Genomic DNA, 26,912 nt, shown 5'->3' with positions numbered 1-26,912 from the left:
AGAAATAATGGTATCTAAAGCATTTATCATTGGAGACAAATGAGGGTTCCTAAAGTAAATTTGATAAATATCTTGTTTTTTAGTCAAATTTTTGTTAATAAGGTCATGAATTGGAAGATGTTGTTGGGGAGGGTTTGGTGGTGCGGGAGGATTTGGTGGGCCAGGGTTTTGATTGTCATGCATTGGTAAACCTAATTAAATTAGAAAATTTTAAAAAAAAATCAACTACAAACTATAATTATATAAAAATACCTAATTTTTAAAAAATACCAAAAAACAAAGCCAAAACAAAAAAAGAAGTTATAAAAGATATGATGCTTTATTGAATTTGGCAATGAAATTGGATTTTGGGCAATAGATATTAGATAGGAACAGATATATAAGATAGGAACATATATCCAATTCGCTTTGCTCTCTCCTCCGCCTGTTTCGTTGTTTGTTTTAGTGAAAATGAACGCTCATGGGTTTTTTTTTAAGTTGTCTCAAGTAATGGATATCCATTTTGAACGGATATCCGTTACATGGCATTTTTTGTTTTAATTCTATGGTTCATTTTATAATATATAACATATAATATACTATATTATATATCATATTATATTAAATATATTATATTATATTATATTATATTATATATATTATATATTATATATTATATATTGTATTATATTATAATATATTATATATTAGAGTATTTAATATATATTTTTAGTGTCATAAATTGTAACCGGTCTAATTTACACCTCATGTTTGTGCTCCTATTTTAGTGTCTTGTTTTCATATTCCCTAGGCCCATTTTGGCCCATTTTTTCTCCAACCCCGATATCACCTGTTGACACCACTAGGTGGGCCTCATCTTCGATATATCCTCCATTAGGCTCTCATTTTATGGTCCTAAGGTGCCCCCCAACATCCTAGTCCCTCGTAATCAGGTCCTAATTGGGGATTGAGAAGGAATTCCCTTTCCCCGATAGCATTTGGTCCCTGTGGCTAGACTTGACCATTGGAGGCTAGCCTAATTGGTAATTTACCTAGGGAGACCTATATAAAGACATCCTATCAATTCACTTTGAATCTAAAAATCTACTAAGTCTCCATCACTATCCATCCATAATATTCATGCATCCATCAAGCACTTTCATAGATTCAAGGTAGCATTTCATCCTTTAAGCATTATGGAGCAAAGTTACATCAATTTTCATGCAAGCATGTGTGTGTGATTAGGGTTTTTTATGTTCATGTGTTTGTCATGCTATTGCATTCCACATTTATTATTACATTAAAAGAGAATTGCATCATCATTGAAATAATTATAGATCTGAGGTATATCTCCTAGCATTTACTTCAGTATCTACATTATTCAATTCAAGGTTAATTACTAAATCGAGGTTTGACCTAAGGCAAACCCCTATCCATAGCCCTATTTCCTTTCTTTCAATGTGCAAGGAACAATCTCAAGATCTATACTTAGGGATTCTAGCAGAGTCAATAGCGACAAATAGGTTTAGCTTTCAATGAAACAAATTCAAAGGACTAGGGAAAATCTATCCTACCTAGTCCCAAAAATTAAACTGAATTTCTAGAAATAGGTTTTAATCATCTTCTTTTTCTCAGACTTTAGCTTGTGGATCCATGGGATATCTGTAGTAATATATTTTCGTCAATATACTTCAATTATTCATTGTTTTACCCTAATTTCGTAATTCACATCCAATTTTCAACTAGAAAGATGGGGAAAACAAATTAGTGAATCTAATCAAAATTTCACCCCTTTCCATATTTATATTGTGTCTATATCTATTACATTCAACCCTCTTTCAATGTAGTGGTTTCAAAGGAAAGGTTAGTGGTCTTACTATCCTTATTGGTCAAACCCTGGTTTTTCCACCATTACATTTTGGGGATTCTAACTCCTTGCATACTTATTTCTGATTTATGGTCTCATATCTGATTTGTAGGAATTTAAACATTAAATTTTGTGCTCATAAATCATGTTTTCAATTAAAATACATAAATTTAGTGCTTAAATTCATAAAAACCCTAATCTATAATTCTAAAATTGACTTGTGGGTTGCAAACTTTTCACTTGTGTTTGCAAATCTGATTTGGGGTGTTTCATAATAGAATTTACCAATTTGATTGGTTTTATATTCCACATATGATTACATTGTTTCTTATATATATATACCAAAACCATGTGTTTGATCATGGTTTCTTTCGCTTTACATTACTTATTTTCATCCATAGTACTCTTACATATTGCATATTTAAAATTTCAAAGATATTTCCTACTTACAAATCATCTCTCAAATATTTTATCCATATTGTAAGTTGTTTTCTAATGATATTTAAAAAAAATTTATTACATATGTAGATCACATAAAATCTTTCGTAGACAATTATAATCCTAGAGAGAACATTGAAAAAACTAACACTTGTACCTCTCCTAGGGTATCTAATGTGAATGGGGAAAGAGTCAATACTCCTATGAATGATCTCTCTAATTGAGAGAAATTAAATTAAAGAGAAACATGACACCATCTTCTTCTCATATGCATACTCTAGTACGAGGGGGGCAAGATCAAAATTTTGGTATATCAATCTCTTTAGATCCTCCTTGTTCTCTTAGAGCTTATCTCAATCATCAACATATTTGTAGGGAAGATGTTATCCAAGTTATTCATGACCTATCTCCTCATATAACATTAAGAAAAGATGAAGCTTTAGATGATAAGGACCCTCCTTCCCAGACAACCAAAGAGGACATGGATGATGATAAAAACAACTTTCCTACAAAGGATATCTCTTCTTCATCTAATCATCCATTTCATCCCTCCATGTGCCCTTACACTACAAATTTTAAAGAAATACATGTTAATAGTATTTCTTCCTCACAATTGAAACATTCTTATAGGAGTGATTGTAATATAATCTCAAAACAAGGTTATAGTGGACAAGGACTTGGAAAATATGAACAAGGAATCAAAGTCCCTATAAACCCTCCTTCACAAGCTAGTATAGAATCATCATGAGAATGAATGTCCTAATTTTCAAAAGGGACTACAAGGACTCATTGATGATGGAATTATCAAAATAATAGAAGACAATCCTTCACCTTGTAGTGCACCTTCTTCTACATATCAAGAGGCAAGACCTACCCCTATTGACAATCAAGAAAAAATAGTTACAAGAATCTTTTGGAGATTGAAGTATGATAAGAATATTGTTTTTCCCTTCATAAGGCTTACCTATAATTATAAGAATAAAGAAGGTGATAAAAATTATCTTTTTCATCGTAGTTATTCTCATTCTCTTGGAAATTGTAAAGATTTTAAATAATTTGTTCAAGACCAATATGATTGAGCTCGCACAGATATTACAACTGATCTTGCATTTTTTCTTGGTGAAGAGGTGGTACCTTGGTACTCAATTCACCTTATTATGTTTCTCCTCACCCTATGGAACTAGTGGTTTTACTTCATTGGGGGCTCTTTGTTAGGAGTGGTGATGCACCTTCACTTTCAATCATACTTGGGCAGCAACATAATTCATCCTTGCCTCCCCACTTGGTATATTCAATCCTTTCTCCTTTAAAAGATTGCCTCTTCTTTTGAGTTGTATTTTGCATAACTTGATGTCTTTTCTCCCATCGAATCTTCCTTCGTGTGAGTACATGTATGTTCCTTTCTTAGGACCATTTTCTTTTATTGAAGTGCCACATCTTTTATGTATAATATCTCTTTGGAGGTTGTGCAATCCTTCTCTTTGTCCCTATGCTTGGGGGCCATTGATTTTTCCTATCCTTTCTAAGGATCCAATTTTCTTTTGTTGAGTGATGTTTTCTTATGATACAATGTGATTCCTTGTGTGAAGTCGTTATTTTCTCAAGGATTCTCTCTTGTGCAAGAGGTGTGTATCCTTGTGTACAACCTCTTCTTCACTTGGAAATTTATGTCTATTATAAACAAACCCCTCACTTTGGGTCAAAAGTGTGTTATCCTTCATCAAGAATCACTTTTTCCTAGCAATAGGGGGAAGGTATGAATTCTTGTTCTCCTTCCTTTGGTCAAAGATGTTATTTTTGTTCAAAGTCTCCTCTTGAAGGTAGATATCCATGAACAAAGATTTATTCCTCCTTCTCCTCCTAAGGATTCACTCTACACTTGTTACAAGATATCTCTTTTACAACTATATTTTCCTTGCTTCTAAGAGTCCTATCTCTTTGGCTTGCATTTACGTAAATTGTTTCCTAAAGGATATCTCCTTGTTGTGTATGGTTTTTATCCTTGTTTATAGCTTTCTTTAGACATAGACATACCTTTATGTTGGCATCTTAAGGGAGGGCATGCATAACACCCTCTTTGTAATATTTTATTTTTTATTTTGCATGTCTTATATGGGGTGTTCACTCTTGAAACCAAACCAACAAGTCTTATACGAGATACTTCATGCTCTAAACCAAGCATATTTTGTTTTTATTTCATGTCTTATATAGGTTATTGCATGCTCAAAACTAGACTAACAAGTCTTATACAGGTTGTTTCATGCTCAAAACCAAACCAACAAGACTTATACGAGATGCTTAACTCCTAAAAATAAACAACGACATATGTACCAGGCTGAGTTGACTAGCATAATACAACTTCCTAAACCATTAAACTCTTCCCTTTTCAGAGAGTGTAACTAGCATAACACAACTTACTAGACTATTCTGACTCTCCTTCTTTACATGAATCACACAACACTATGCAACTTGTTGTCCCATGAGTATTCAAGTTCTTGTGGGCCACCTAGCATAACACAACTTTCTAGCATGTCAATTCCACAACCTCACTTTGTCTTATTCTCATGGATCACATAGAATAACACAACTTTCTATCATGTGGCATCCATGTCCTCTCTTTTCTCCTCCCCATGAGCTCATAGCTTTTTTATTTGTGGATCATGGTTCATCACTTGACGTATTCTCTTTCTCTTTTTATGTGATCACTTGTGTTATTGTGATGGCATTTTGAGAAGGATATTAGTGGTTGAGACATTTTATTATTGAGGTCTCTTCAACTAGTTGACTTGGAGCCTTTTTGTTTTTAGTACTCACCCCTTGTGTTGTGTATCTTTTGTCTTTGTTTTTTTCGTGCATGTGATTGTTAGAGTTAAGATCCTAATGTTGGGGGCTTGGTTCCTCAGCGTTAGTAATGTCTTATCTACTCATTATCTTGCTCCTAGTTTCTCCTCTCTCTCAACTTTCTACTTTACTACGAGTATTTGCATAAGCTAATTGGTCCAATTTATGCCTCATGTTTATGTTCCTATTTTATCATGTCTCATTATCATCCCCCAAGGCCCATTTTTCTCCATCCTTGATGTTGCCTATTGACGCCACTGGGTGGGTCCCATCCCTAATCTATCCTTCCTCAAGCTCTTAGTTTCTAAATCTGATTTTGGAGGACCAGGGCACTCCCCTACACCCTATTCCTTGATTAGGGCACACCCAGTGCCCTGGTCTTGGATTAGGGCACCCCCTAATACCCCAGTCCCCCTTAATTAGGTCCTAATTTGGGACCAGAAAGGCACTCCTCTTCCCCGATGGAATTTGGTACTCATGGGTACACTTGACCATTGGAGGTAGGCCTAATCGATAATTTACCTAGGGAAACCTATTTAAAGACATCTTATCAATTGATTTTGAATCTAAGAATCCAATAAGTCTCCATCACTATCCATCTATAATATTTGTGCATCCGTCAACTATTCATCATCAAGCATTCTCAAAGATTCAAGGGATCATTTCATGCTTCAAGCATTATGGAAGAAATTTATATCAATATTCATGCAAGCATGTGTGTGTGATTAGGATTTTTCATGTTTATGTGTTGGTCATGTCATTACATTCAACATTTGTGATTACATTAAAAGAGAATTGCATCATGATCAACAATTGCAGATGTGAGGTATAATTCTTAGCATTTACTTTAGTATTTACATTATTCAATTAAAGATCAATTCTTAAACTGAGGTTGGACCTAAGGTAAACCCTTGTCCACAACCCTATTTTATTTCTTTTCATGTATAGGGAACAAGCTCAGGAATTGTACTCATGGATTCTAGGAGAGTTGACAACGAAGAACAAGTTTAACTTTTGATGGAGCAAAATTCAGAGGACCAAGGCGAATCTGTAACACTTGATCTTCAAAAGTCAAGACAAACTTCTAGGAGCAAGTTAAAAACATCATTTTTTACCCATATATTAGTTTATGTCTCTATGGGATATTTGTAGCAATCTATTTTCATCAATCTACTTCAACTATGCATTGTTTTACCCTAATTTCCTAATTCATGTCCAATTTTTAACTAGAAAGAGAGGGAAAACAAATAACCATATATGAATCTAATCATATTTGAATTATGGTTAGATATATTGGATTCATCCTTCATTAGAGTGGTCCCCAAGTAAAGATTATGTTAGACTTATTGTCATTGTTGTCACTGATGTCAAATCTGGTTATCCGGTTTGGATTGGATGGTGTATGTTGTTGGTGTTGCAATTTTGAAGATAGATATGTATAAGATATGATGCAATAAGGCATAGATGATCTCTGCTAGACTTATTTCCAGAAGATCCTCATCTCTGAAATCCTCAGTTATGCTTATTTTGGTTTATATCATGTCTCGGTATCAGTTGTGTGTTCCAACATTGATTATGTTAGTTATGTCAATTGTATCTATCATGTTTTATGGTCTGACATCTATGGTATGTTCGGTATCTATATTTTGGATTTTAGAGTTTCTCTGCTTGGAGTTTTGTGCTTATGGGTCAGTGTGTCTAGTTGACCCCTATTCTAATCCGATAATTAAGGTATATGCATTGGTGAATGAATTGTGTAAAGGAAGCATGTAGAGATCTTGTCGAGGCCGAATTGGTTATCTTGTTGTTTGGATTAAGGCTTCATTGGATAACATGTTGATCCAAGAAGCATATTACTTATGATTGGTTGACATATTATCCCAGTGTGTAATCTTTCTAGTATGTGTGTGTGTGTGTGTGTGCACGCACGTGAGATTTTAGCAGAGGTATGGATGATGGATAGATGTGTATGTAAGATGTGAGTGAGTGAATGAAAAGTGGAAAATAAGAGCCCAGTATGTGAAGTGAGAGTTGTGGATAGAAAAGTAGTTGGCGTAGAGTCAGAGTACGGACAATAGTGCAGTAATCTTGCTGGCATATGATGAAGCGGTGGCAAAGTATGTTGTCATTGATGTCACAATAAGTGCAGGTGAACTGGTATGAAGATTGGAAGAAGTTGTTATTGATGTTTAAGTAGGAGAATTGGTATGAAAGGATGAAGTGGACTAGTGTCAGGATTTCACTAAGTGTGACTACCAGTTGGTAGTCTCAGCTCTAGGGTTTCTGGTTTGGCAATCTAGCTTGTGCAATGCAACCGGTGACATTTTGTGATGAGTTAACTAAGAGATAAAGATGAGATCGAGATGCCACGTCATTTTTGTGTATGTGAAGGATTTCCTTGAGGATATTGCATGTGAAGATCGATTGCATTAAATGTCTACCTTGGGAATGAACATTCTTCTTAGCAGAATGTGAAGAGAGTGTGATGGGTTACTTATTTCCATATGCGGTGAAGAATGGATGATGCAGAATGACTTGTGATCTGTTTGAGATTGTTTTATTCTATGTAAAGTGTTTGAATGGTCAGGATTGGACCGCTTGTAATTGTAAACCTAAAATGTTTAGGGTTTAGGTTTTATGCTACCAACCTAATTGTTGTCTATAAGGTCGATGATGTTTGTTATTATTTGTGTTGGAAAACGTTGTGTTTGTATCCGAGTGATGAGATACTTGCTAGACCAATGAGAGTGAAAACTGCAGAGTGTGATTTCAAAGTAGAGGAGCTGAAAGGGATTTGCCTTAGCATGTAGTGTTGTTATCATACCAGAGCTTTACCTCTTGTCTTCTATCCATTTCAACAGTAGGAAAATCGCTTTACCGGGTAGCTTTAACAGACTTATTGCAAATCCTCTAACCAGGTGACTCAAGATCATTGAGTTCATCAAATCCTCTAGCGAGGTAACCTTTAACAGGGTTTCAACCTTTAATAAGGTATATGGCCTTCCCTTAACCGGGTGATCTTTAACAGGATCAGTTCCTAGCAGAACCTTATTGTAAAGTCTTTAACCAGACTAGGCTCCTAAAGAGCGAGCTTCAAAAGAGTTCAAAAACAAGCTTGTGGGTATTCATCCCCACCGTGGTTTTTCCCATTTGGGTTTCCACGTGAATAATATGTGTGTCATGAGTTGTGCATTTTTCATGTGATGATTGAGAAGTCTTTGTTTAGGTGAGTATGCATGCAAAGCTAATGGTTATGGTATTACTGATACAACACATGCATGAGTATATTGGTGAAGTAGTTATCAAGTGTTGAGTGCTATTTGAATTATTCAGTTTTACTGGTTTAGCTGTGTGAAGTCTTATTGTGTTTAACCAGTATTTCCATGGTTAAGTTCAGTGATGAAAACAACCAGTTAGCATTGTTTTAACTTGATATGTTGTTGAGAAGTTTCTGCATGTACTGATTCACCCCCCCTCTCAGTACCGATTAGGGTATTTGTTGTTCATCATTATTCATCAATTGGTATCAGAGAAACTCCAGGTCCTCGATGATATAAGCTTAACTGCTTGAGGTAAAAGATCTTGTTTTAATGATGAAGAGGGAAGGTCCTAAGTTCAATAGAGATAACTTCAAAATATGGAAGGACAGAATGAAGATTTATATCAAGAGTTTGGGTGCTCAACACTGGAGCTATGTTGAGAATGTCTATGTTATGCCCACTGGCACTCTAACCGATGATCAGAAAAGAGAGATTCAAGAAAATGGGCAAGTCATGGAAGCCCTTATTAGCATCATGTCCAATATTGAGTTCATTGATGTACAAGATAAGGACAATCCTAAAGATGTATGGGACACTCTGGAAACCATTTATGGTTGTGATGATCATGTCAAGAAAGCTAAGGAAGAGAGCCTTAAAGGAAAATCTAAAGACAATAGGATGGTTGAAGGAGAGTCCATTCAGCAAAATTGCATAAGGATCAAGACTGTGGTTGGAGATATCAAGAGCACTGGTGGAACAATTGATGATGCCACCATTGTTAGTAAAGTTTTGAGATCATTGTTATCGATCTATGCAATCAGAGTTGCTGCTATTCAGGAGCTAAGGTCTATCGACAAAACCAAGGTATCCTTAGACTCTATCATTGCAAAGTTGACTGCATATGAGTTGAATAGCTATGATGACAGTGTTCAGAAGACTGAGTCAACCTTTAGAGCATTTGTTGCACCAGCCAAAAAAGGAAAAGAAGTAAGTACCAATTATGAATCCAGGCAATGCAGAGATATGGATGATGAAGAGATTCTGATGGAGTTTGAAGCTCTTCTTGCCAAGAGACTTCTAAAAGGCACCAGAAAATATAGAGGTAAGCTTCCTTTAAAATGTTTTTCCTGCAATAAGATAGCACATATAGCTATTAACTGTCCTAACAATGACAATAATGATAAACCAAAGAGGTTTAGAAAGTATAAAGGAGGAGGTAGAAGAAATTGTCTTGTTGCAGTGGATGAAGGTGTTACTGATGAAGAATCTGAGGATGAAGAGAATGAGGACATAGTGTTTGTAGTTGTAAAGGAAGAAGTGTCTAACAAGAAATCCCTTTTCTCTCGCATTGACAACTCTAATGAGTGGATTATTGATAGTGGGTGTTCTCACCACATGACTGGTGACCGGAGAAAGTTTTTGTCCCTGGAAGAATATGATGGAGGTGTTGTCTGGTTTGACAACGATGCACCATGCTTGGTGAAAGGTAAAGGATCCATCCCACTGAATGGAAAGAGCAGTGTGGATGATGTCTATTGGGTAGAAGGTCTTAAGCATAACCTTTTGAGTGTTTCTTAGCTAAATGAAAAAGGACTCATTCTGGAGTTCAAAGGTGGAGTTTGCAATATAATTAGAAAGAATGGTGAACTTATTGCCATCGGTAAGAAGACCAGAGGTAACTTGTTTCAGTTGAATGCCAAGATTAGTCAGTGTATGATGAAGTCGTGACAAAGTATGTTATCATTGATGTCAATAAGTGCAGGTTAACCAGTATGAAGATTGGAAGAAGTTGTTATTGATGTTCAAGTAGGAGAACCGGTATGAAGGGATGAAGTGGACCAGTGTTGGGGTTTCACTAAGTGTGACTACCAGTTGGTAGTCTCAGCTCTAGGGTTTTTGGTTTGGCAATCTAGCTTGTGTGATGCAACCAGTGACATTCTGTGATGAGTTAACTAAGAGATAAGGATGAGATCGAGATGCCACGACAGTTTTGTGCACGTGAAGGATTTCCTTTAGGATCTTTCATGTGAAGATTGATTGCATTAAATGTCTACCTCGAGAATGAACATTCTTCTTAGCGAAATGTGAAGAGAGCGTGATGGGTTACTTATTTCCATATGCGGTGAAGAATAGACAATTCAAAATGACTTGGGATCTGTTTGAGATTGTTTTATTCTATGCAATTATAAACCTAAAATGTTTAGGGTTTAGGGTTTATGCTACTGACCTAATTGTTGTCTATAAGGTCAATGATGTTTGTTATTGTTTGTGTTGGCAAATGTTGTGTTTGTATCCGAGTGATGAGATACTTGCCAGACCAATGAGTGGAAAATTGTAGAGTGTGATTTCAAAGTAGAGGAGCTGAAAAGGATCTGACTTAGCATGTAGTGTTGTTATCAGATTAGAGCTTTACCTCTTGTCTTCTATCCATTTCAATAGTAGGAAAATCGCTTTACCGGGTAGCTTTAACAGGCTTATTGCAAATCCTCTAACCAGGTGACTCAAGATCATTGAGTTCTTCAAATCCTCTAGCGAGGTAACCTTTAATAGGGTATATAGCCATCCCTTAACCGGGTGATCTTTAACAGGATTGATTCCTAACATAACCTTATTGTAAAGTCTTTAACCGGACTAGGCTCCTAATAGAGCGAGCTTCAAAAGAGTTCAAAAACAAGCTTGTGGGTATTCATCCCCACCGTGGTTTTTCCCATTTGGGTTTCCATGTGAAAAATCTGTGTGTCATGAGTTGTGCATTTTTCATGTGATGATTGAGCAATCTTTGTTTAGGTGAATATGCATGCAAAGCTAATGGTTATGGTATTACTGATACAACACATGCATGAGTATATTGGTGAAGTAGTTATCAAGTGTTGAATGTTATTTGAAGTATTTAGTTTTACTGGTTTAGTTGTCTGAAGTCTTACTATGTTTAATCAGTACTGCCATGGTTAAGTTCAATGATGAAGACAACCGGTTAGCATTGTTTTAACTTGATATGTTGTCGGGGAGTTTTTGCATGTACTGATTCACCCCCACCCCCCCCCCCCTCAGAGTACCGATTAGGGTATTTATTTTTCATCATTATTCATCAAATCCTTCACTGGATCTATTGCAGGTGTTTGTGGTACAGAGATCCTTTACTGGATCTTTTGTAAGTTTAGTGAGTTGTGATATGAGATTAACTTGGAACTGTTTTCATGCATTTGGAGATGCAACTTTCCTCAGTTTATTTATATCTATTGTAGTGAGCATTCCGACAATAAGCTACTTTTGCAATTTGGCAATGACCCATCTGGCAGTGAGCCACCCATATTATAAACACCATATAACTAGTTATATTATCTTGAGAGTTAACACCCTCCATAGTTTTTCCCATTTAGTTTTTTGATGTATAAAATACAGTGTTCCATTTGTGGTTGTGTTTCTTGTTTATTATGCATTTGTTATTCCATGTCAATGAGCTTAATTGAAGGTTAAGAAGTTGTGAAAGTTTTAGAATATTTGGGAATATTGATTCAGCCCCCCTCTCAGTATTTCGGTTCATTCAACCAATCCAAAAATTGGTATCAGAGCTTTGGTCCCTTGCTTGAAAGCTTAACTTCTTGAGGGAGATCCTTGTTGGTTGAATCGTGACACCAATGAGTATGACTAGAAAATTTCAATTGGATGAAGAATTGTAGACAGCTCTTGAAGATCTGGAAAGTGTTGAATCATAGAATGAGGAATTGAAAGAGAATGTGAAGGTAGTGAATGAATGTGTGCAAAATTTAAGAGATAAAATCCAAAAATTCAAATTGAGGCATAAGGAAGTTAACAATCAATTGAAGCATGCGAATGAGACTATTAAAGATCTGATGCTAAAAGTTGAGGAGAAAATTAAAGTAGAGGAAACCCTGAAAGAATCAATCAAGATGAAGAATAAAGAATGTGAGAAGCCATAGCAAGAGTTGAAGAAGTTGAAGGAAATGAATAAGGTTCTTGATAGCAGTAAGCTCTTGGAAGAATTGATCAACATGCAAAAAACTCATTTAGATAAGACTGGACTTGGGTTTCAACCCGATGAATGTTCGAATCAGAATGACAAAGACAAAAGAAAAGAGGTTAAGGTAGAGGCAAAGAAGAGATCTTAAGATGCAAGCAAATGTGAAATCAAAGTACTAATGCAAGAAGACTACCAATTCGCCAGCCTAATACACAAAGGTGCGCATCATTTAATGGTTATTTATTTAGTGCAATAAATTTAGTTATAAGGCTACAAACTATAGAAGCATTCAGTGTTACAATTGCAAGAGGTTTTGTCATAAAGCTAATCATAATCCAGTTGGAGCAAATAAGGTGAATAATAACTTTCATGGATATTGTCATGCATGCAATGGCCATGGTCATAAAGCTAATAAGTGTAGATCTAGAACTCTTATAGTAAATTTAATGAAGAAGAACATCAGTTGTTACAAGTGCAAGGAATCTAGACATTATGCTAATCAATGCAAAAATGAAAATATGGAGAAATATGCTAAAAAGAGTGTAATGAAGGATAATGGATCAAAGAAAAAGGAAATTTTGGTCTGGAGAAAGAAGGAGGTGAACAATGGAAGCAAGCCTGGTGTACCAAATTTGGTGTAGTCACCTCTTTCTCCAGAAACTGAGCATATTGCTTTGGTTCATGGGGAGTTCTTGAAGGAAAATATTTTGTTCCCCCCTTCTGAGTGGATTATGTCATTGGTCCAGCATGACTGTGGTAGAGAGGCTATCTGGTAATTAGAGGTTTGTGTTGACATCATCGATAAGACACTTTTTGGTGGCAAAACCCTAAAGGAGATTTTTGGCAAGATAAGTATCAATGTTGAGATCATCTTTTTCTTTATCATGTTATTAGTGCTTGAAGGTGTTATGAATAGTTGAAGATTAGTAGAACAAAAGATGAGAGAAAATAATCATGAAAGCCAAGATGATCATTAGAGAATTGAGTAGCAGGGACTTTCGGGTTTTAGAGAAGGTTTTTTTGGTTGAATTTGACCCTGACAAGATTATAAAAGTGGAAAAGAGTCTGAGTGATGCATATTTGCAGAGGATCAAGGAGTTGGAGCATAAAGGACTAAATTTGTGCACTAAATTTCCCTGGTTTGATGATGAGGAGGTGATCAGAGTAATTCTTAGTCATGTGCGAAATGATTGCATCATGTTGAATAAACCCTATCCAATCACAAAGGATATCCAATCACAAAGGAGATTATCTCAATTATTCTTGGTTTATGTGACATTGGATTGGTTATGGTTAAGAAGTCTATATAGAATAAAGAAGTCAAAACCCTAACCGGTGTAACAGGTGATCAATGAGCGTTGATTATTGACAAAATCATCAATCCTATTGTGAGGCATGTTGCATATGGAATTTCCTACAAGAGTTATTTCAAAAATAGGGAAGGTTCCACTTCGTCTATTGTTGTATACTTGGCGCATATCCTTGTTATGAGAGATAGAGTGCTCGATTTGTGTGAATTGTTAAGGGAGTTGTTAGAAAACATGTAGATGTCAAAAGAGTATAATCACCCCTTTTGGTTTGGATCATTGCTTGTTTGTTTAGCTATTTATTGTTTGGGATCTCTTTCAACTAATGAAAATGTGATATGGGAATCTGGTGTCCCGGTTGTGAGGCAAATCTTTATATATTTGAATGGATTAGATGAAAGAGAGGATGCATGCAATATTTATTACAAATATTTTCTAAATATGTGGAGTGTCGGTCTAGTATCCCCTACTACCAGTTCTACTAAAGGAGGTTCTTCCTTCGATGAGAGGAAAATTAGAGAGTCTATGCCTATCAGTGTCTTGAAATCTAAGAACAACAAGAAGGATTAGAAGGAGAAAGACATTATTATAATAGATCCAGAATCTCTTGTGGCTAAGGGAGAGTTGGTTGTTGCAGAGCAGGAAGCAAAATAATTTGATGATGAGTCAAACTTGCTAGAAATTATTGGCAATATAGATGGAATAAGAAATATTGGAAAGATGTGGCTCTTCTATTGAGTCAGATAGGATTGAAAATGTTCTGATAAATCATTTGGTTCAGAACAATATTTGAATTAAAGATGTTGGTAATGTACTTCTGGAATCCCTGTAGGATATTGTTAAAGAGAAATTGACTGAGAAACCTATTGATGTTAAAGATTCGGAAGAAAAAGGTGATGATATGCAAACTTTGTTGGAGTATAATGATGCACAAAGAGCCATGTCCATATGCATTGATGAGATGAGAGATTGTATCAGCAGTGCTAGCAAAGTTTATAGGTATTATCTTTCATGTCTAGTAGTTGCAGTGAAGCATAAAGCTAAGATTGATGCTATTGAAGATGAATTCAGTTTCATGGGTAAGTCATTTGACTTTCTAAGTGACAAGGATGGAGAGTAGAGGAAAAGGTTAAATTCTCTTCTAGCTGAATTATTATTCATGAAAAGGAAAAGAGAAGATTTTGTGAATGTTTTTTGGAAAGTGAAAGAGATAGTTGAGGCAAAATTGGAATATTTCTCAGCATTGTTTGATAGTGCAATTGAGTATGAGAAAAATTCGTCTGTTCCAGACAACTTTTCTCATGTTGTTGATTTATTGGTAGAGTGCAGGAGTTTATCAATAAGCATTAAATTGATTGTTCAGTCTTGGGAAATTATTCTTCTGAAACTAAAGGAAAAGTACAACATAATATTTTAGAAGAAGAGTAGTTGAGAATTCTTTTGGGTTGGTATACAATTTTGATACTTTTTGTAGTTTCATTTTATTTCTTTCTTTTCTTTTTCATCAAAGGCATCATTTGTCCTTGATATCAAAGAGGAAGAAAGGCAAATGGAATGGTGTAGGAGAAATAAGGAGATATATGAGTTAGGAGGAGTTGTGTGTAGATATGTTTCTTTTTTAGATATTTTGTCATCAATGATAAAGGGGGAGATTGTCAGACTTGTGTGAATATTGTCATTGTTGTCATTGATGTCAAATCTGGTTATCCGGTTCAGACAGAATGGCGTATGTTGTTGGTGTTACATTTTTGAAGATAGGTATGTATAAGATATGATGCAGTAAGGCATAGACGATCTACTGGACTTATTTTTGAAAGGTCATCATCTTCGAAATCCTAAGTTATGCTTATTTTGGTTTATATTATGTTCCAATATCAGTTGTGTGTTCCGGTATCAATTATGTTAGTTATATCAGTTGTATCTATCACATTTTGTGGTCCAGCATCTGTGGTATGTGTGGTATTTATATTTTGGAGTTTAGAGTTGTTGTGCTTGTATTTTTGTGCTTATGGGTCAATGGGTCTGGTTGAGCTCTATTTTTATTCTAGTAATTAAGGTATATGCATTGGTGAATTAATTGTGTAAAGAAAGCATGTAGAGATCTTGTGGAGGCTGAATTAATTATCATGTTATTTTGATTAAATCTTCACTAGATAATGTGTTGATCCAAGTAGCATGTTACTTATGCTTAGCTGAGATCTATTATCCTAGTGTGTAAGTTTTCTTGTATATATATGTGTATATGATTTTAGTAGAGGTATCAATGATGGATGGATGTGTATGTAAAATGTGTGAGTGAATGAGAAGTGGCAAATAAGAGTGCAGTGTGTGAAGTGTGAGTTGTGGATGGCAAAGAAGTTGGCATAGAGTTAGAGTGTGGTCAATAGTGTAGTAATCCTTCACCGGATCTGTTGCAAGTATTTGTGGACAATGGTAGAGAGATCCTTTACCAACTCTATTGTATTTTTTGTGAGATGTGATCTAAGCTTAACCTGGAACTATTTTCATGCATTTGGAGATGCAACTTTCCTCAGTTCATTTATATCTATTGTAGTGAGCATTTCGGCAATGAGCTGCTTTTATAATCTGGCAATGAGTCATCTAACAATGAGCCACCCATTTTGTAAACACCATATAACTAGTTATATTATCTTGAGATTTAACACTCTCTGTGGTTTTTCCCATTTGGATTTTCCGCATCTAAAATCTTGTGTTCCATTTGTGGTTGTATTTCTTGTTTATTATGCATTTGTTATTTCACGTTGATGAGCTTAATTGATAATATTGATATATCAACGAAGGTTAAGAAGTTGTGAAAGTTTTAGAATCTGTGGGAATACTAATTCACCCCCCTCAATATTTCAGTTCAATCAACCAATCCAACAGATTAATGGTCTTACTATCCTTATTGGTGAAACCCTAGTTTATCCACCATTACAATTATTATATATTATATATAATAATATTATACTATATTATATTTCAAGTATAATAATAATAATAATGATAGCATATTATATTTTTTATTTATTTTTTAAATGTTATATGAAATGGGAATATTTGTTACTAACATATATCCATTCATCCTTGGATTTTACCATGACAACGTGTACTTTTCCCCAACCCAAGTAAAAATTCAAAGAAGATTTTTGCATTTTTAGACAAAGGAAAAAAAAGTTTTTTTTCACATAGACACTATTTGGACCCCTTTGATCTTGCATATACCCTAGAGATTAGTGACAAAAATTTCTAACAATATCCTCCTTTGTCACCGATGGGAATACTCACACAACATATCACTGATCACCAGTAATTTCTACATTTTCTCTCCCCCTTTAACATTAAGGAAAGAGGACAAAGATATTTAATATGACTTGCATGAACTCGTCTACTCTCTATTTCCTTCTACACTTTTCTCTCCCCCTTTCATCATTATCTCTCTCCCTTTGATATAAAGGGAAAAAGGTCTTCACTTGATTTTGCATTCTTTACTCATCAATACTCTTCTCCAATTTGCACTTTTCTCTCCCCGTATATTAGCATTCATCTACTCCCTCTTTACTAATATGTCGATCATGTGCAATACACTTTATTCCCCTTACACATGCTCCTCCCTGATATCAACAATCAAAAAACTTCTTGATCCCCATAGGGGGTAAATATCAACATACTTTCTCTCTTTCTTTTGTACTTTCTCCTAACTAACAAGACAACCAAACCATCAGCAAATTACATACTAACATTTATGACATTAATTGAATCATCCTCTCTTGTTTTCATCATCTCCTTAATTTGGATCTACATCTCTTAAACTAAACCATACCAATTAGCTTCCCAAGAAGAAGCCACAAAACTTAGGGGGGGGAAACATATGTAGTGAAGAACTCCCCCTGACTCTATACTTTCTTTTAAACTTCCTATGGATTCTTCTACATTGGGAAGAATCTCTTGAATCCCTTTACTACCTCATCTAAATTTTTCCATATATGTTCCATCTTCTTCTTTTCTTGATTAAGATCAATCTTCTTCTATGGAGTAGTAGATTTTGCATTCCTTGCCTTACAAAATTTTGCAGTTGTCCTAATATATTGCAATTATAGAAAGTGATACCATTTATCCTCACATTAGATCTACAGTCAAAAACCCTATGACCAAACATGTTTCATGTGTAGTAGTAACCATAGAAATACTAAGTAGCCATAGCATTTTTCTTATTCATGAAATTATTCCTCATTACTTTACTTTTGCATCCATTAGCCTTGTGACCAAATTTATTACAAGCATAGCACTGGCCATTAAATGATTGAAGATTGAATAGCATTGTACCTTACCAACCTAAATGAATTCATACTCATATTTCTTCTACATTCAACAACTTTGTGTCCAAACTTGTTGTGGGAATAACAATTGCCAATGAATGATTGGGAGTACCTAGTTGGAGCAATTTGTTTAGGAGTAGGTCTTCTAGAGCTCTTCTTTTGGTTTTGGACTTGTCTATATTTATTATCTCTCCATTTGTCTCCTCAAATCCATCATGTGTGTTCTCTTCCTTCTTCTCACTCTTGCCTTCCTCCATATTTGATTTAGAGATTTCTCCCTTTTCAAAGTCAAGACCACCCTGAATGTTTGTCTTCTCTTTTTCATTTTCTAATTATTTTATTAGAGTAACAATCTCTTCCTCAAGCTTAAATCATTTAGAAGTTTTGTTATAGAGCTTGGAATCCAAACAATTAGAAATCATCTTAGCTTCTTCAATTTGTTGTTTTTTTGTTGTCTTGATGATGTTGTTGGTTGGTTGTTGAGTTTTTTATGTCTTTTATTTTTTGGAAGCATTTTGATGTAAAGGGTTTTGGGGTCCCTTCAAAACCTATTTTTACCTTAATAAAAAATAGTCTATCTAGATATTGTGAATATTATCATTGCCTATTGGGTTGAGTCAAGGTATTAAATAGAAAAAATGTTGCAATGACAAATCTATTTAACAACAAGTACAATATAACATAAAGAGTTTAATTCTATGAGGGTGAATCACTAGGAGCATCCTAGCAACTTAGAGCTTAGCTCAAAACAAGGTGAGCCCCCTATAAACCCTTTGGGCTTCAAACTTGGCCTAATTAGGAGAACATCTAAGAAAACCCAACAAGTGAGAGTTGAACATTGGACCTACATGGGAAGAACCCAAAACCTTAGAACAACCTTACCAACTATTCAGAAAAGGAAAGAAGCAATTAAGAGATCAAATTTTATTTTACATGGAACTTTTAGGAGAGATATTAGGCTTATAAATGTTACACCCCATTGTGATATTACTATTTACTATTACTTATTTTAGTTAAAATTCTCTAACACATGAAAATGTTTTGAATGCGTGTGTGCATGCGTGTGTATTTGTATGTGTATGTGTACGTGTATGTTTATGTGTACGTGTACGTGTACGTGTATGTGTATGTGTATGTGTATGTGTATGTCTATGTCTATGTCTATGTCTATGTCTATGTATATGTATATGTATATGTATATGTATATGTATATGTATATGTATATGTATATGTATATGTATATGTATATCTATGTGTGTCTCTCTATGTATATATATATATGTATATATGTATATATAGATATATACATACACACACACACACACACACACATACATATATGCATACATATATACATACATATACATATATATACATATACATACATACATACATACATACATACATATATATATGAATGATTGTGCAATCAATACGATATTTTGAATATGAAATATATGATGAATATATATGTTTTAATGACAATTGATTACTATTGTGATGTGCTAAATTGGATGCAAAAAATGAAGAAGCCTCCAGACGAGAGGAAGAGTATCACTTAGGAGAGAAATTTGGTGAACGGTAATCTTATATATGTGCCTTATTGAGCTATCACACACTCACAACCTAGTTGGTCAAGTTGAGATAAATTAGTTGGGTGGTAGTAAGATGCCTTCTGTCGATTTAGTGATTATTTGCAATGTTTTGTATTGATATGGTTTGAATATCCTTGTTTGGAATGTTGGGTTGAATCTTTATGCTAGATTTAAATCTTTATACTTTCATATCTATCTATATTTCAATTAATGAATATATCTACAATTATGTCTGTGTGTATATCAACTAATAAATATAAGTACTATTTGAATATCAAATAATAAGTTATATGTGTATTCAATATATATATTTATTAAGTTTAATGTTTTGTATTAATATTTCATGTATTCGATATATAAATTTATATGTATATATACATATATGTATGTATATATATACATATATATGTATATATATATATACATATATATGTATATATATACATACATATATGTATATATACATATAAATACATATATATGTACATACATATGTATATACATATATATATATATATACATATATATACATATATATGTTTGTATATACATGTATATATGTATACATATGTATATATAATATAATATATACATATATGGCGGGAGCGATCGTAGGAGCGGATGCAAATCGAGGAGCAGGCGAGCAGTTCGGTGCGGGCGTGGTAGGAAGACATGAGGATCGATCCTGAGGTTTTGAGCATTAGAGGTGGAAGGAGTATGATGATTATGGGAGAATTGATGTTGGAAATTTTGGAGGTTGCCAATTGAAAACCAGATGGGGAGACTCAACAGAGCAGGAGTGTCCTATGGAAAACTTTAGGGAAAAAGTGTTCAGTGGGTGGAAAGCATATGGAAACCCTAGATTAGATCTAGATGAAAAATGACTTGGAAACAACACATCAAATACGATCGAGTGATTATAGACCGCAGTGGGTCTTTGAGAAGGGCAAGTGGGTGGATAAATTGGTCAATCCAGGAGGCCAGACAAGGGGATGCGGCAGACCCATCACTAGATTAATGAGGGTTTTGGATGACACTAAGAGGAAATATTTGGAAAGAAATGGAATATTAAACCTTTGTGGGTGAGACCGACAAACAATTGGAATTCATCTAATCTCAGGTATTCAGGTTAAAGGAGAAGGAGCAATAATCAGAGATTTGGGAATATGGGATATCAAAAGCATATGAATGGGTGGTTTAGGAAAGATTTTGGGAAGGATCCAGGGAAGGTCAATTTGAGAGAGGAGAGTGAACTAGGAGGCTCAGGCATTTCTATGGTTCAGAAGGAGAAAGGTAACAGATTGTTGATCGATAAGGAAAGGCCTTTGGAGGAAGTGAAGCGAGGCAACGATAAGTCACAAATTGTGAATCCTTATGTTATTCCTATCAAAGATAGTGCTATTCAAATGAATTTGGAATTTTTGGGTAAGAAAGCAGTCTTTATCAAATGGGGAGGGCTGAGTCTGAAAGATTGGAAGGAAATTAGGGTTTGGTGTCAAGATTAGTGGGGGAAGAAAGTGGGTGTGAGACCACTTTCAAACAAGTTCTATCTAGTTTCTTTTGACTCGCATGAGGAAAAAACCAAAATGCTTATCGAGGGGCCCTATTTTTTGGATCGGATTCAAATGCACATCATAAATTGGATCCCCAATTTCAATCCCTGGTTATTTGTGATTTCAGAGAGCTCAATTTAGTTCAAAATATATAACTTGCCTGCGGAATTCTGGATAGATGATATTATCAAAGACATTGGCAAGAAGATTGGCAGGTATACTTTCATGGATTCCCCCCTAGTTGATCAGAAATGGGACTTATATTTCAGAATTTGTGTCAAAGTAGCAAGTGAACTGGAGTTCCTAGAGGAAATTGATTTGGTCGCTAAGAACAACTCCTGGAAAGTGACCATCAAGTGTGAAGAAAAGTTGGATTTGTGTCCCAATTGTAAATTGGTGCATCATGGGAAGGAGAATTTCTTTTCTAAGGTAACAGTTAAAGGACTACATAAGTTTGTACAATCCCCTATGTTGAGGGAAGAAGAGAGAGAAGCAAAGGGTGGCCCCTTTCATAAATGGAGAAGGAAATGTTAGAGTCAATTTGGCCGGAAGGAAAACTAACTATTCATCCAGAGGAGAAAGATGGAGTAGCTAGAGAGCCAGAGGAAGAGGTTTGTATGTAGGAATTTACTAAGGAAGTAGGAGATTTACAAATAGAACCTCAATCAGGAACCAGAGAGGAGACAAACTAAATGACAATAGAGAAATGAAGCAAGGGTTGGGTTTTATGTCTTCTCAAGAGCATGGGTTAGGTCTTGAGGATATGAGTCACATCAGATCTGAGCTTCAGGGAGGGGAAGATAAATCTTTGGAGGAGACTGGGGAAGTTGTTTTAGAGGGGGGAAGAGAGGATAATGAGGACTTAGAGTCAAATGCGGATGATAGCTTTAAATATTTCCAAGCCAAGATATTGGAGGCTAGGGGGTTGGAGCAAATCCAATCTAGGATCAAACTCCTAAGGTCAAATCTAATATAAGGAAGGGTCGTATGAAAAATAAGGCAAGGCTGGAAATAGAAGGCAATGCCAAGAGGAAAACCAATCTCTCTCAAACCATTCTTAGGAATGGGATGGAGTTACCCCTTCCCATGGAGCCATGAGGATCATTAGTTGGAATGTTAGGGGCTTAAATGCCCCTAGAAAATGGTGCCTTTTTCAGGTGCCAAATAGGTACTAGTAAATTTGATTTAGTCTTGGTTCAAGAAACAAAATTGAAAAAAGAGGAATGGGAGTTTAATATGAGAAGTTGGAGATAGTGGGATGGATTATGTGTGGAGACAATTGGTGCAGCTGGAGGTTTGGGAGTGATTTGGAATCTGTTGAAGGCTTCTTGCACAGTGCTAGAGAGAGGCTCAAATTGGAGGTTGCTTACACTCACGGATTATCAAACTAACAGGTCTTGGAAGGTCATCAATGTCTATGGTCTGATTGTAACACTGAAGAAGAGGAGGGTTTGGTAGGAGGTTTCAGAAGTATAGCCCATAGTAGAGAGGATAAGATTATTATTGGAGGGGATTTCAATGCTACACTCAATGGTTCAAAGAAGAAAGGTGGAAGAAAAATTCATACTAGGGTGCAACAAGACTTTCAAGAATTTGTGGATATTAATAAACTCAAGGATGTAAACTTCTCGAAGGGTAGATTCACTTGGACTAATAGAAGGGATTCACAACATTTACAATTTTTTTGGATAGATTCTTGTTGTTTGGTAATTGGGTGGAGGGGGATGATCAATGTATAGCTTATGTTCTACCATTTAATGGCTTGGACCATTTTCCAATTTAGATTGAATTCTCTCCAGGGAATTACATAGGAGGATCCCCTTTCAGATTTGAAAAAATGTGGACTAGGGTTCCGACTCTATTTGATTTTTTTAAACAATGGTGGGGAGAGGTGTGGGTTGGAAAACACTCTAAGATGTACCTTTTTCATAGAAATCTTATACACATAAAATGGAAACTGAACGAATGGAACAAACAACACTTTAAAAATATATTTACGAAGAGAGATCGGATTGAAAAGGAGTTGAGAGCATTGAATGAGATTATCATAGAGAAAAGAATGTTAGAAGAAAATTTCATTAAAGAGAAGGGTCTAAAAGTATAATAGGCTGAGTGGATGGCAAGAGAGGAGATATTCTAGAGGCAAAAGTCTAGAGAGGTGTGGCTCAAGGAAGGAGATAGGAACACTAAGTTCTTTCATAAATCAACTCTGATCAACAAAAACATAAATAGGATTTTTAAATTGACCAAGGAATATGGAACCATCATTCATACAAGGAAAGAGATAAATTTGGAAGCAGTCGGGTTCTTTCAAAATCTCTTGAATTAGTGCAACCCAGTACAAGATCTGGGTAGATCAGAATTTCTAGACATCATCCCAAAGGTTATTTTGGAGGAAGAAAAAATAGCACATAGAGCCCATATAAGTATGGATGAGCTAAGGATGGTTACCTAGTCTCTGGGCCATGATAAATGCCCGAGACCTGATGGGTTCCCTACTTGTTTTTACCAAATCTATTGGGATATCATAAAGGAGGATCTATTGGGGGCTGTAGAGGAATTCCAAAAGAAAAAGACAGTTCTAGGGGCTATTAATCATACTTTCATAGCACTTATCCCGAAGAAGAAGGAGGCAACTTGTATGGGGGATTTCAAACCAATAGCGATATGTAACATGGTCTACAAGATCATCACCAAAATCATAGCCCAAAGATTGATTAAAATCATAGACAAAGTCATATCTGAGAAGCAAATGGGATTTGTGTCGGGTAGGTATATTGTAGAGGGGATCATAGTAGCTCATGAGGCTTTCCACACTGTCAGAAAATCAAGAATGCCTTCCATGATAGTGAAATTAGAAATTTTGAAAGCATATGATCTAGTGGATAGGGAGTTCCTGTTGGAAGTGCTCAAAAGATTTGGTTTTGACAATAATTGGGTGGAGTGGATTTATGGTTGTATAGGGGGTCCCAAATTCTCAGTCCTTGTCAATGGAGTTGTTGGAGCTCAAAATTGTAGGTTGCCAAACTCTAAGAGGATGCCAAGTTCTATGATCAAGTTAGGCAATAAATTTTGGCCAACTGTTGGAAAAACCAATTTGGTTTTAATTTTGTTCACTTCAGGTACTGCAAGGCCTAAGTGGGTGTGCCTTCTAATTCAGTAGATTATTGATTCTCTTCTATTATATTCTATCTTCTATCTCTACCTCAAAATGGCATGAACTTTTGCAGTAGATTAATTTAACTTATGACTTTACTCCTATCTCCTACTTGTATAAAACTAAAAAACAAAATAAAATAAATAGATTTTTTGGATTATTGAATTCTAAATTTTGATCAGTGCCTTCTTTACCAATTGGGCTCAAAGTCAAGCAAATCTCTTTCCTTATATTCTCCTTGTTAGACAATTTTTAATTTTACACCTAGTATGAAACTATCAACTGCTTATTTCCTTATACTTGATGGTTAATTTTATTATGACAACTACTATGCATGCATTTAACCTTTCCTTGAAAGAAGCAAATACAATAATCATCCAAGAACAAAAATCTTCCTTGATCAATCCACAAAATCCTTGATTTAGCAGAATGAAAATAATAAAACAACCACTATGCACAAGAAAAACCACTATGCACAGGAAAATACTTAAACAACCTTTGATTACTTGAATCAAAATAACAGATTGAACTCTAAAAGACATCCACCATAATCTTCATTTTGTATGTGTGAAGTAGGGTACATGCAACTACAACACAAACACTCAATAAATCATTACAAGCATGGTTAGCAAATCAAAATTAAATGAAATATAAACCATGACAAAGTGACCTATCGCCTCCTAAGAGATGTGAGTATGGATTTTCTCTCAGATCTGGATAAGCAATCCTAGTGACTTGACTACACCTAGGTGGAGGATTTAAAATGATATGATATGCAAGCTAGATGAGATTGATTGTGCTAGATTGATCCAAGAGGCTAATTAAGCTAACGATATGCATGATTAAGCTATGATGATGATGCAATTAAGCTAGAAAAGAGATTGATTAAGCTACATGATTCAACAATTATGCTAGAATATGATCAAATTAAGCTAGATCTAAGATGCAATTGCCTATAATAACAATGTTTAAATGATATGAGATGGGATCCTTTGTGCTCCAAATGGGGGATATTTATAGGATTTCCAAGGCCAGAGGTGAGGTGGCAGGAATCAATGGTTAAGATTGAGCGGAAGATATCAAGGGTGAAATTGAAGGAGGTTGGAGAAGAGGTTGGAGGGAGGGACACTTGTCATCTTTTTGGTGACAAGTGTCAAGGAGTCTTTCTTATAAGAGGACAAGTGTCCAAGGGAGGGACATGTGGCATAGGTGCCATATGTCTCAAGGGGAGGATATCCAACCCATAGGAGGTTAGGATAAGGAGGTTAGGATGTGTAAGATAGGAAGGGGTTAGTTAAACCCAGGGTTAGGTGGAATGGGTTAGGTTGGGTGGTTATAAGTTAGGAGGCATGTGTAATTTGAATTAATAAATTCCAATAATAGGAAAAGGCTAATTAACTTTCAACAACTCATAAATTGATTTGTTTTAATGAATTAGGAGATTAGAAGGAATGAATTAAATGGGGGGAGGATTAATTAATCAAAGGAGACTATTGAAATGAACTTATTAAATAAATCCTTAGATTTATTAATAAGTAGATGAATGGGAGAATTTAATCAAATTTCTAATGAATTCAATTAAATTGGGAAGGGTGATTAATTAAATAAGTACTTATTTAATTAATTATCTTCAGACCATTTTTAGGTGTATACACTTCACACAACTTAGATATGAAAGCTAGCTGATTATATTACTTGCAGAGGTATATAAGTATATTTTTTTATATGTTCACATAAAACAAATGATCTTCCTTTTATAGGGAAAGATCAGACAAATTTGAAACATCATGTCTTTTTGAAAAATAAAACACAAATTAGTTACATAGTGTAACTAACAAAGCAAGTCTTTTTAATGATTCAAAAGGAACAAATTAACTACCCTTAGATGATCTATGTACTCCTGCTCTTTATAAGTAGTAATATTTGAAACAATATGTCTCATAACATACTCTTTCCTATAGAGCCTATTGAAGATAATCTTCATGCTATCTAGAATATGGTCTTCATCATTGATCTCATCTAGTGCTTGTGGGAGATCTTGTGACAAAAATTCCTTCCATTGTTCTCAGGGTATTGGTGTACCATCTTTGTTGTTCAACAGGAAAGGGAGGCTTTTTGTGTCTTTTGTATCTAGTCAACTCATATCATCTTCCAACTCCTCCTTGTATTCCATATGTTTAGACCATAACTTTCTAAGATTCTTAGGCAGCTTGGAAGATTTAGGATCTTGTGCTTTGTCAACTATCTCTTTCACTATTTCTGTCAGTCTGGCATGTTTTTGTAATCCTCTAAAATTTTCTGCATAGGTATTCCAATAATCATTAGCATATAGTATCATTTCATTAAACCTGTGGGTGACCAATCCTACCATCATATCATATGTGGTTTCCTTCCTTTGCTCCTCCCTTTTCTTTAATTTTTTCTAAATTTTTTTTGCTTGGTACCTCCAATAGTTTGTATCTTGAAGTGCTTCAGGTATTTTATACTCTCATTCATATGAGATTCCTTCCTTTTCAGGGATTGGTCTTAATTTCTCCTCAAGTTGTTGCCTATGTTCTTGTCATCTATGTCCGCTACTACAATTTCTTCTTCTCTTGTAACATGAGGTGGGTCA

Source organism: Cryptomeria japonica, chromosome 2 (assembly GCF_030272615.1).
Source record: "Cryptomeria japonica chromosome 2, Sugi_1.0, whole genome shotgun sequence".
NCBI classification, from domain to species: domain Eukaryota; kingdom Viridiplantae; phylum Streptophyta; class Pinopsida; order Cupressales; family Cupressaceae; genus Cryptomeria; species Cryptomeria japonica.
Note: the sequence above shows the minus strand (reverse complement) of the source record.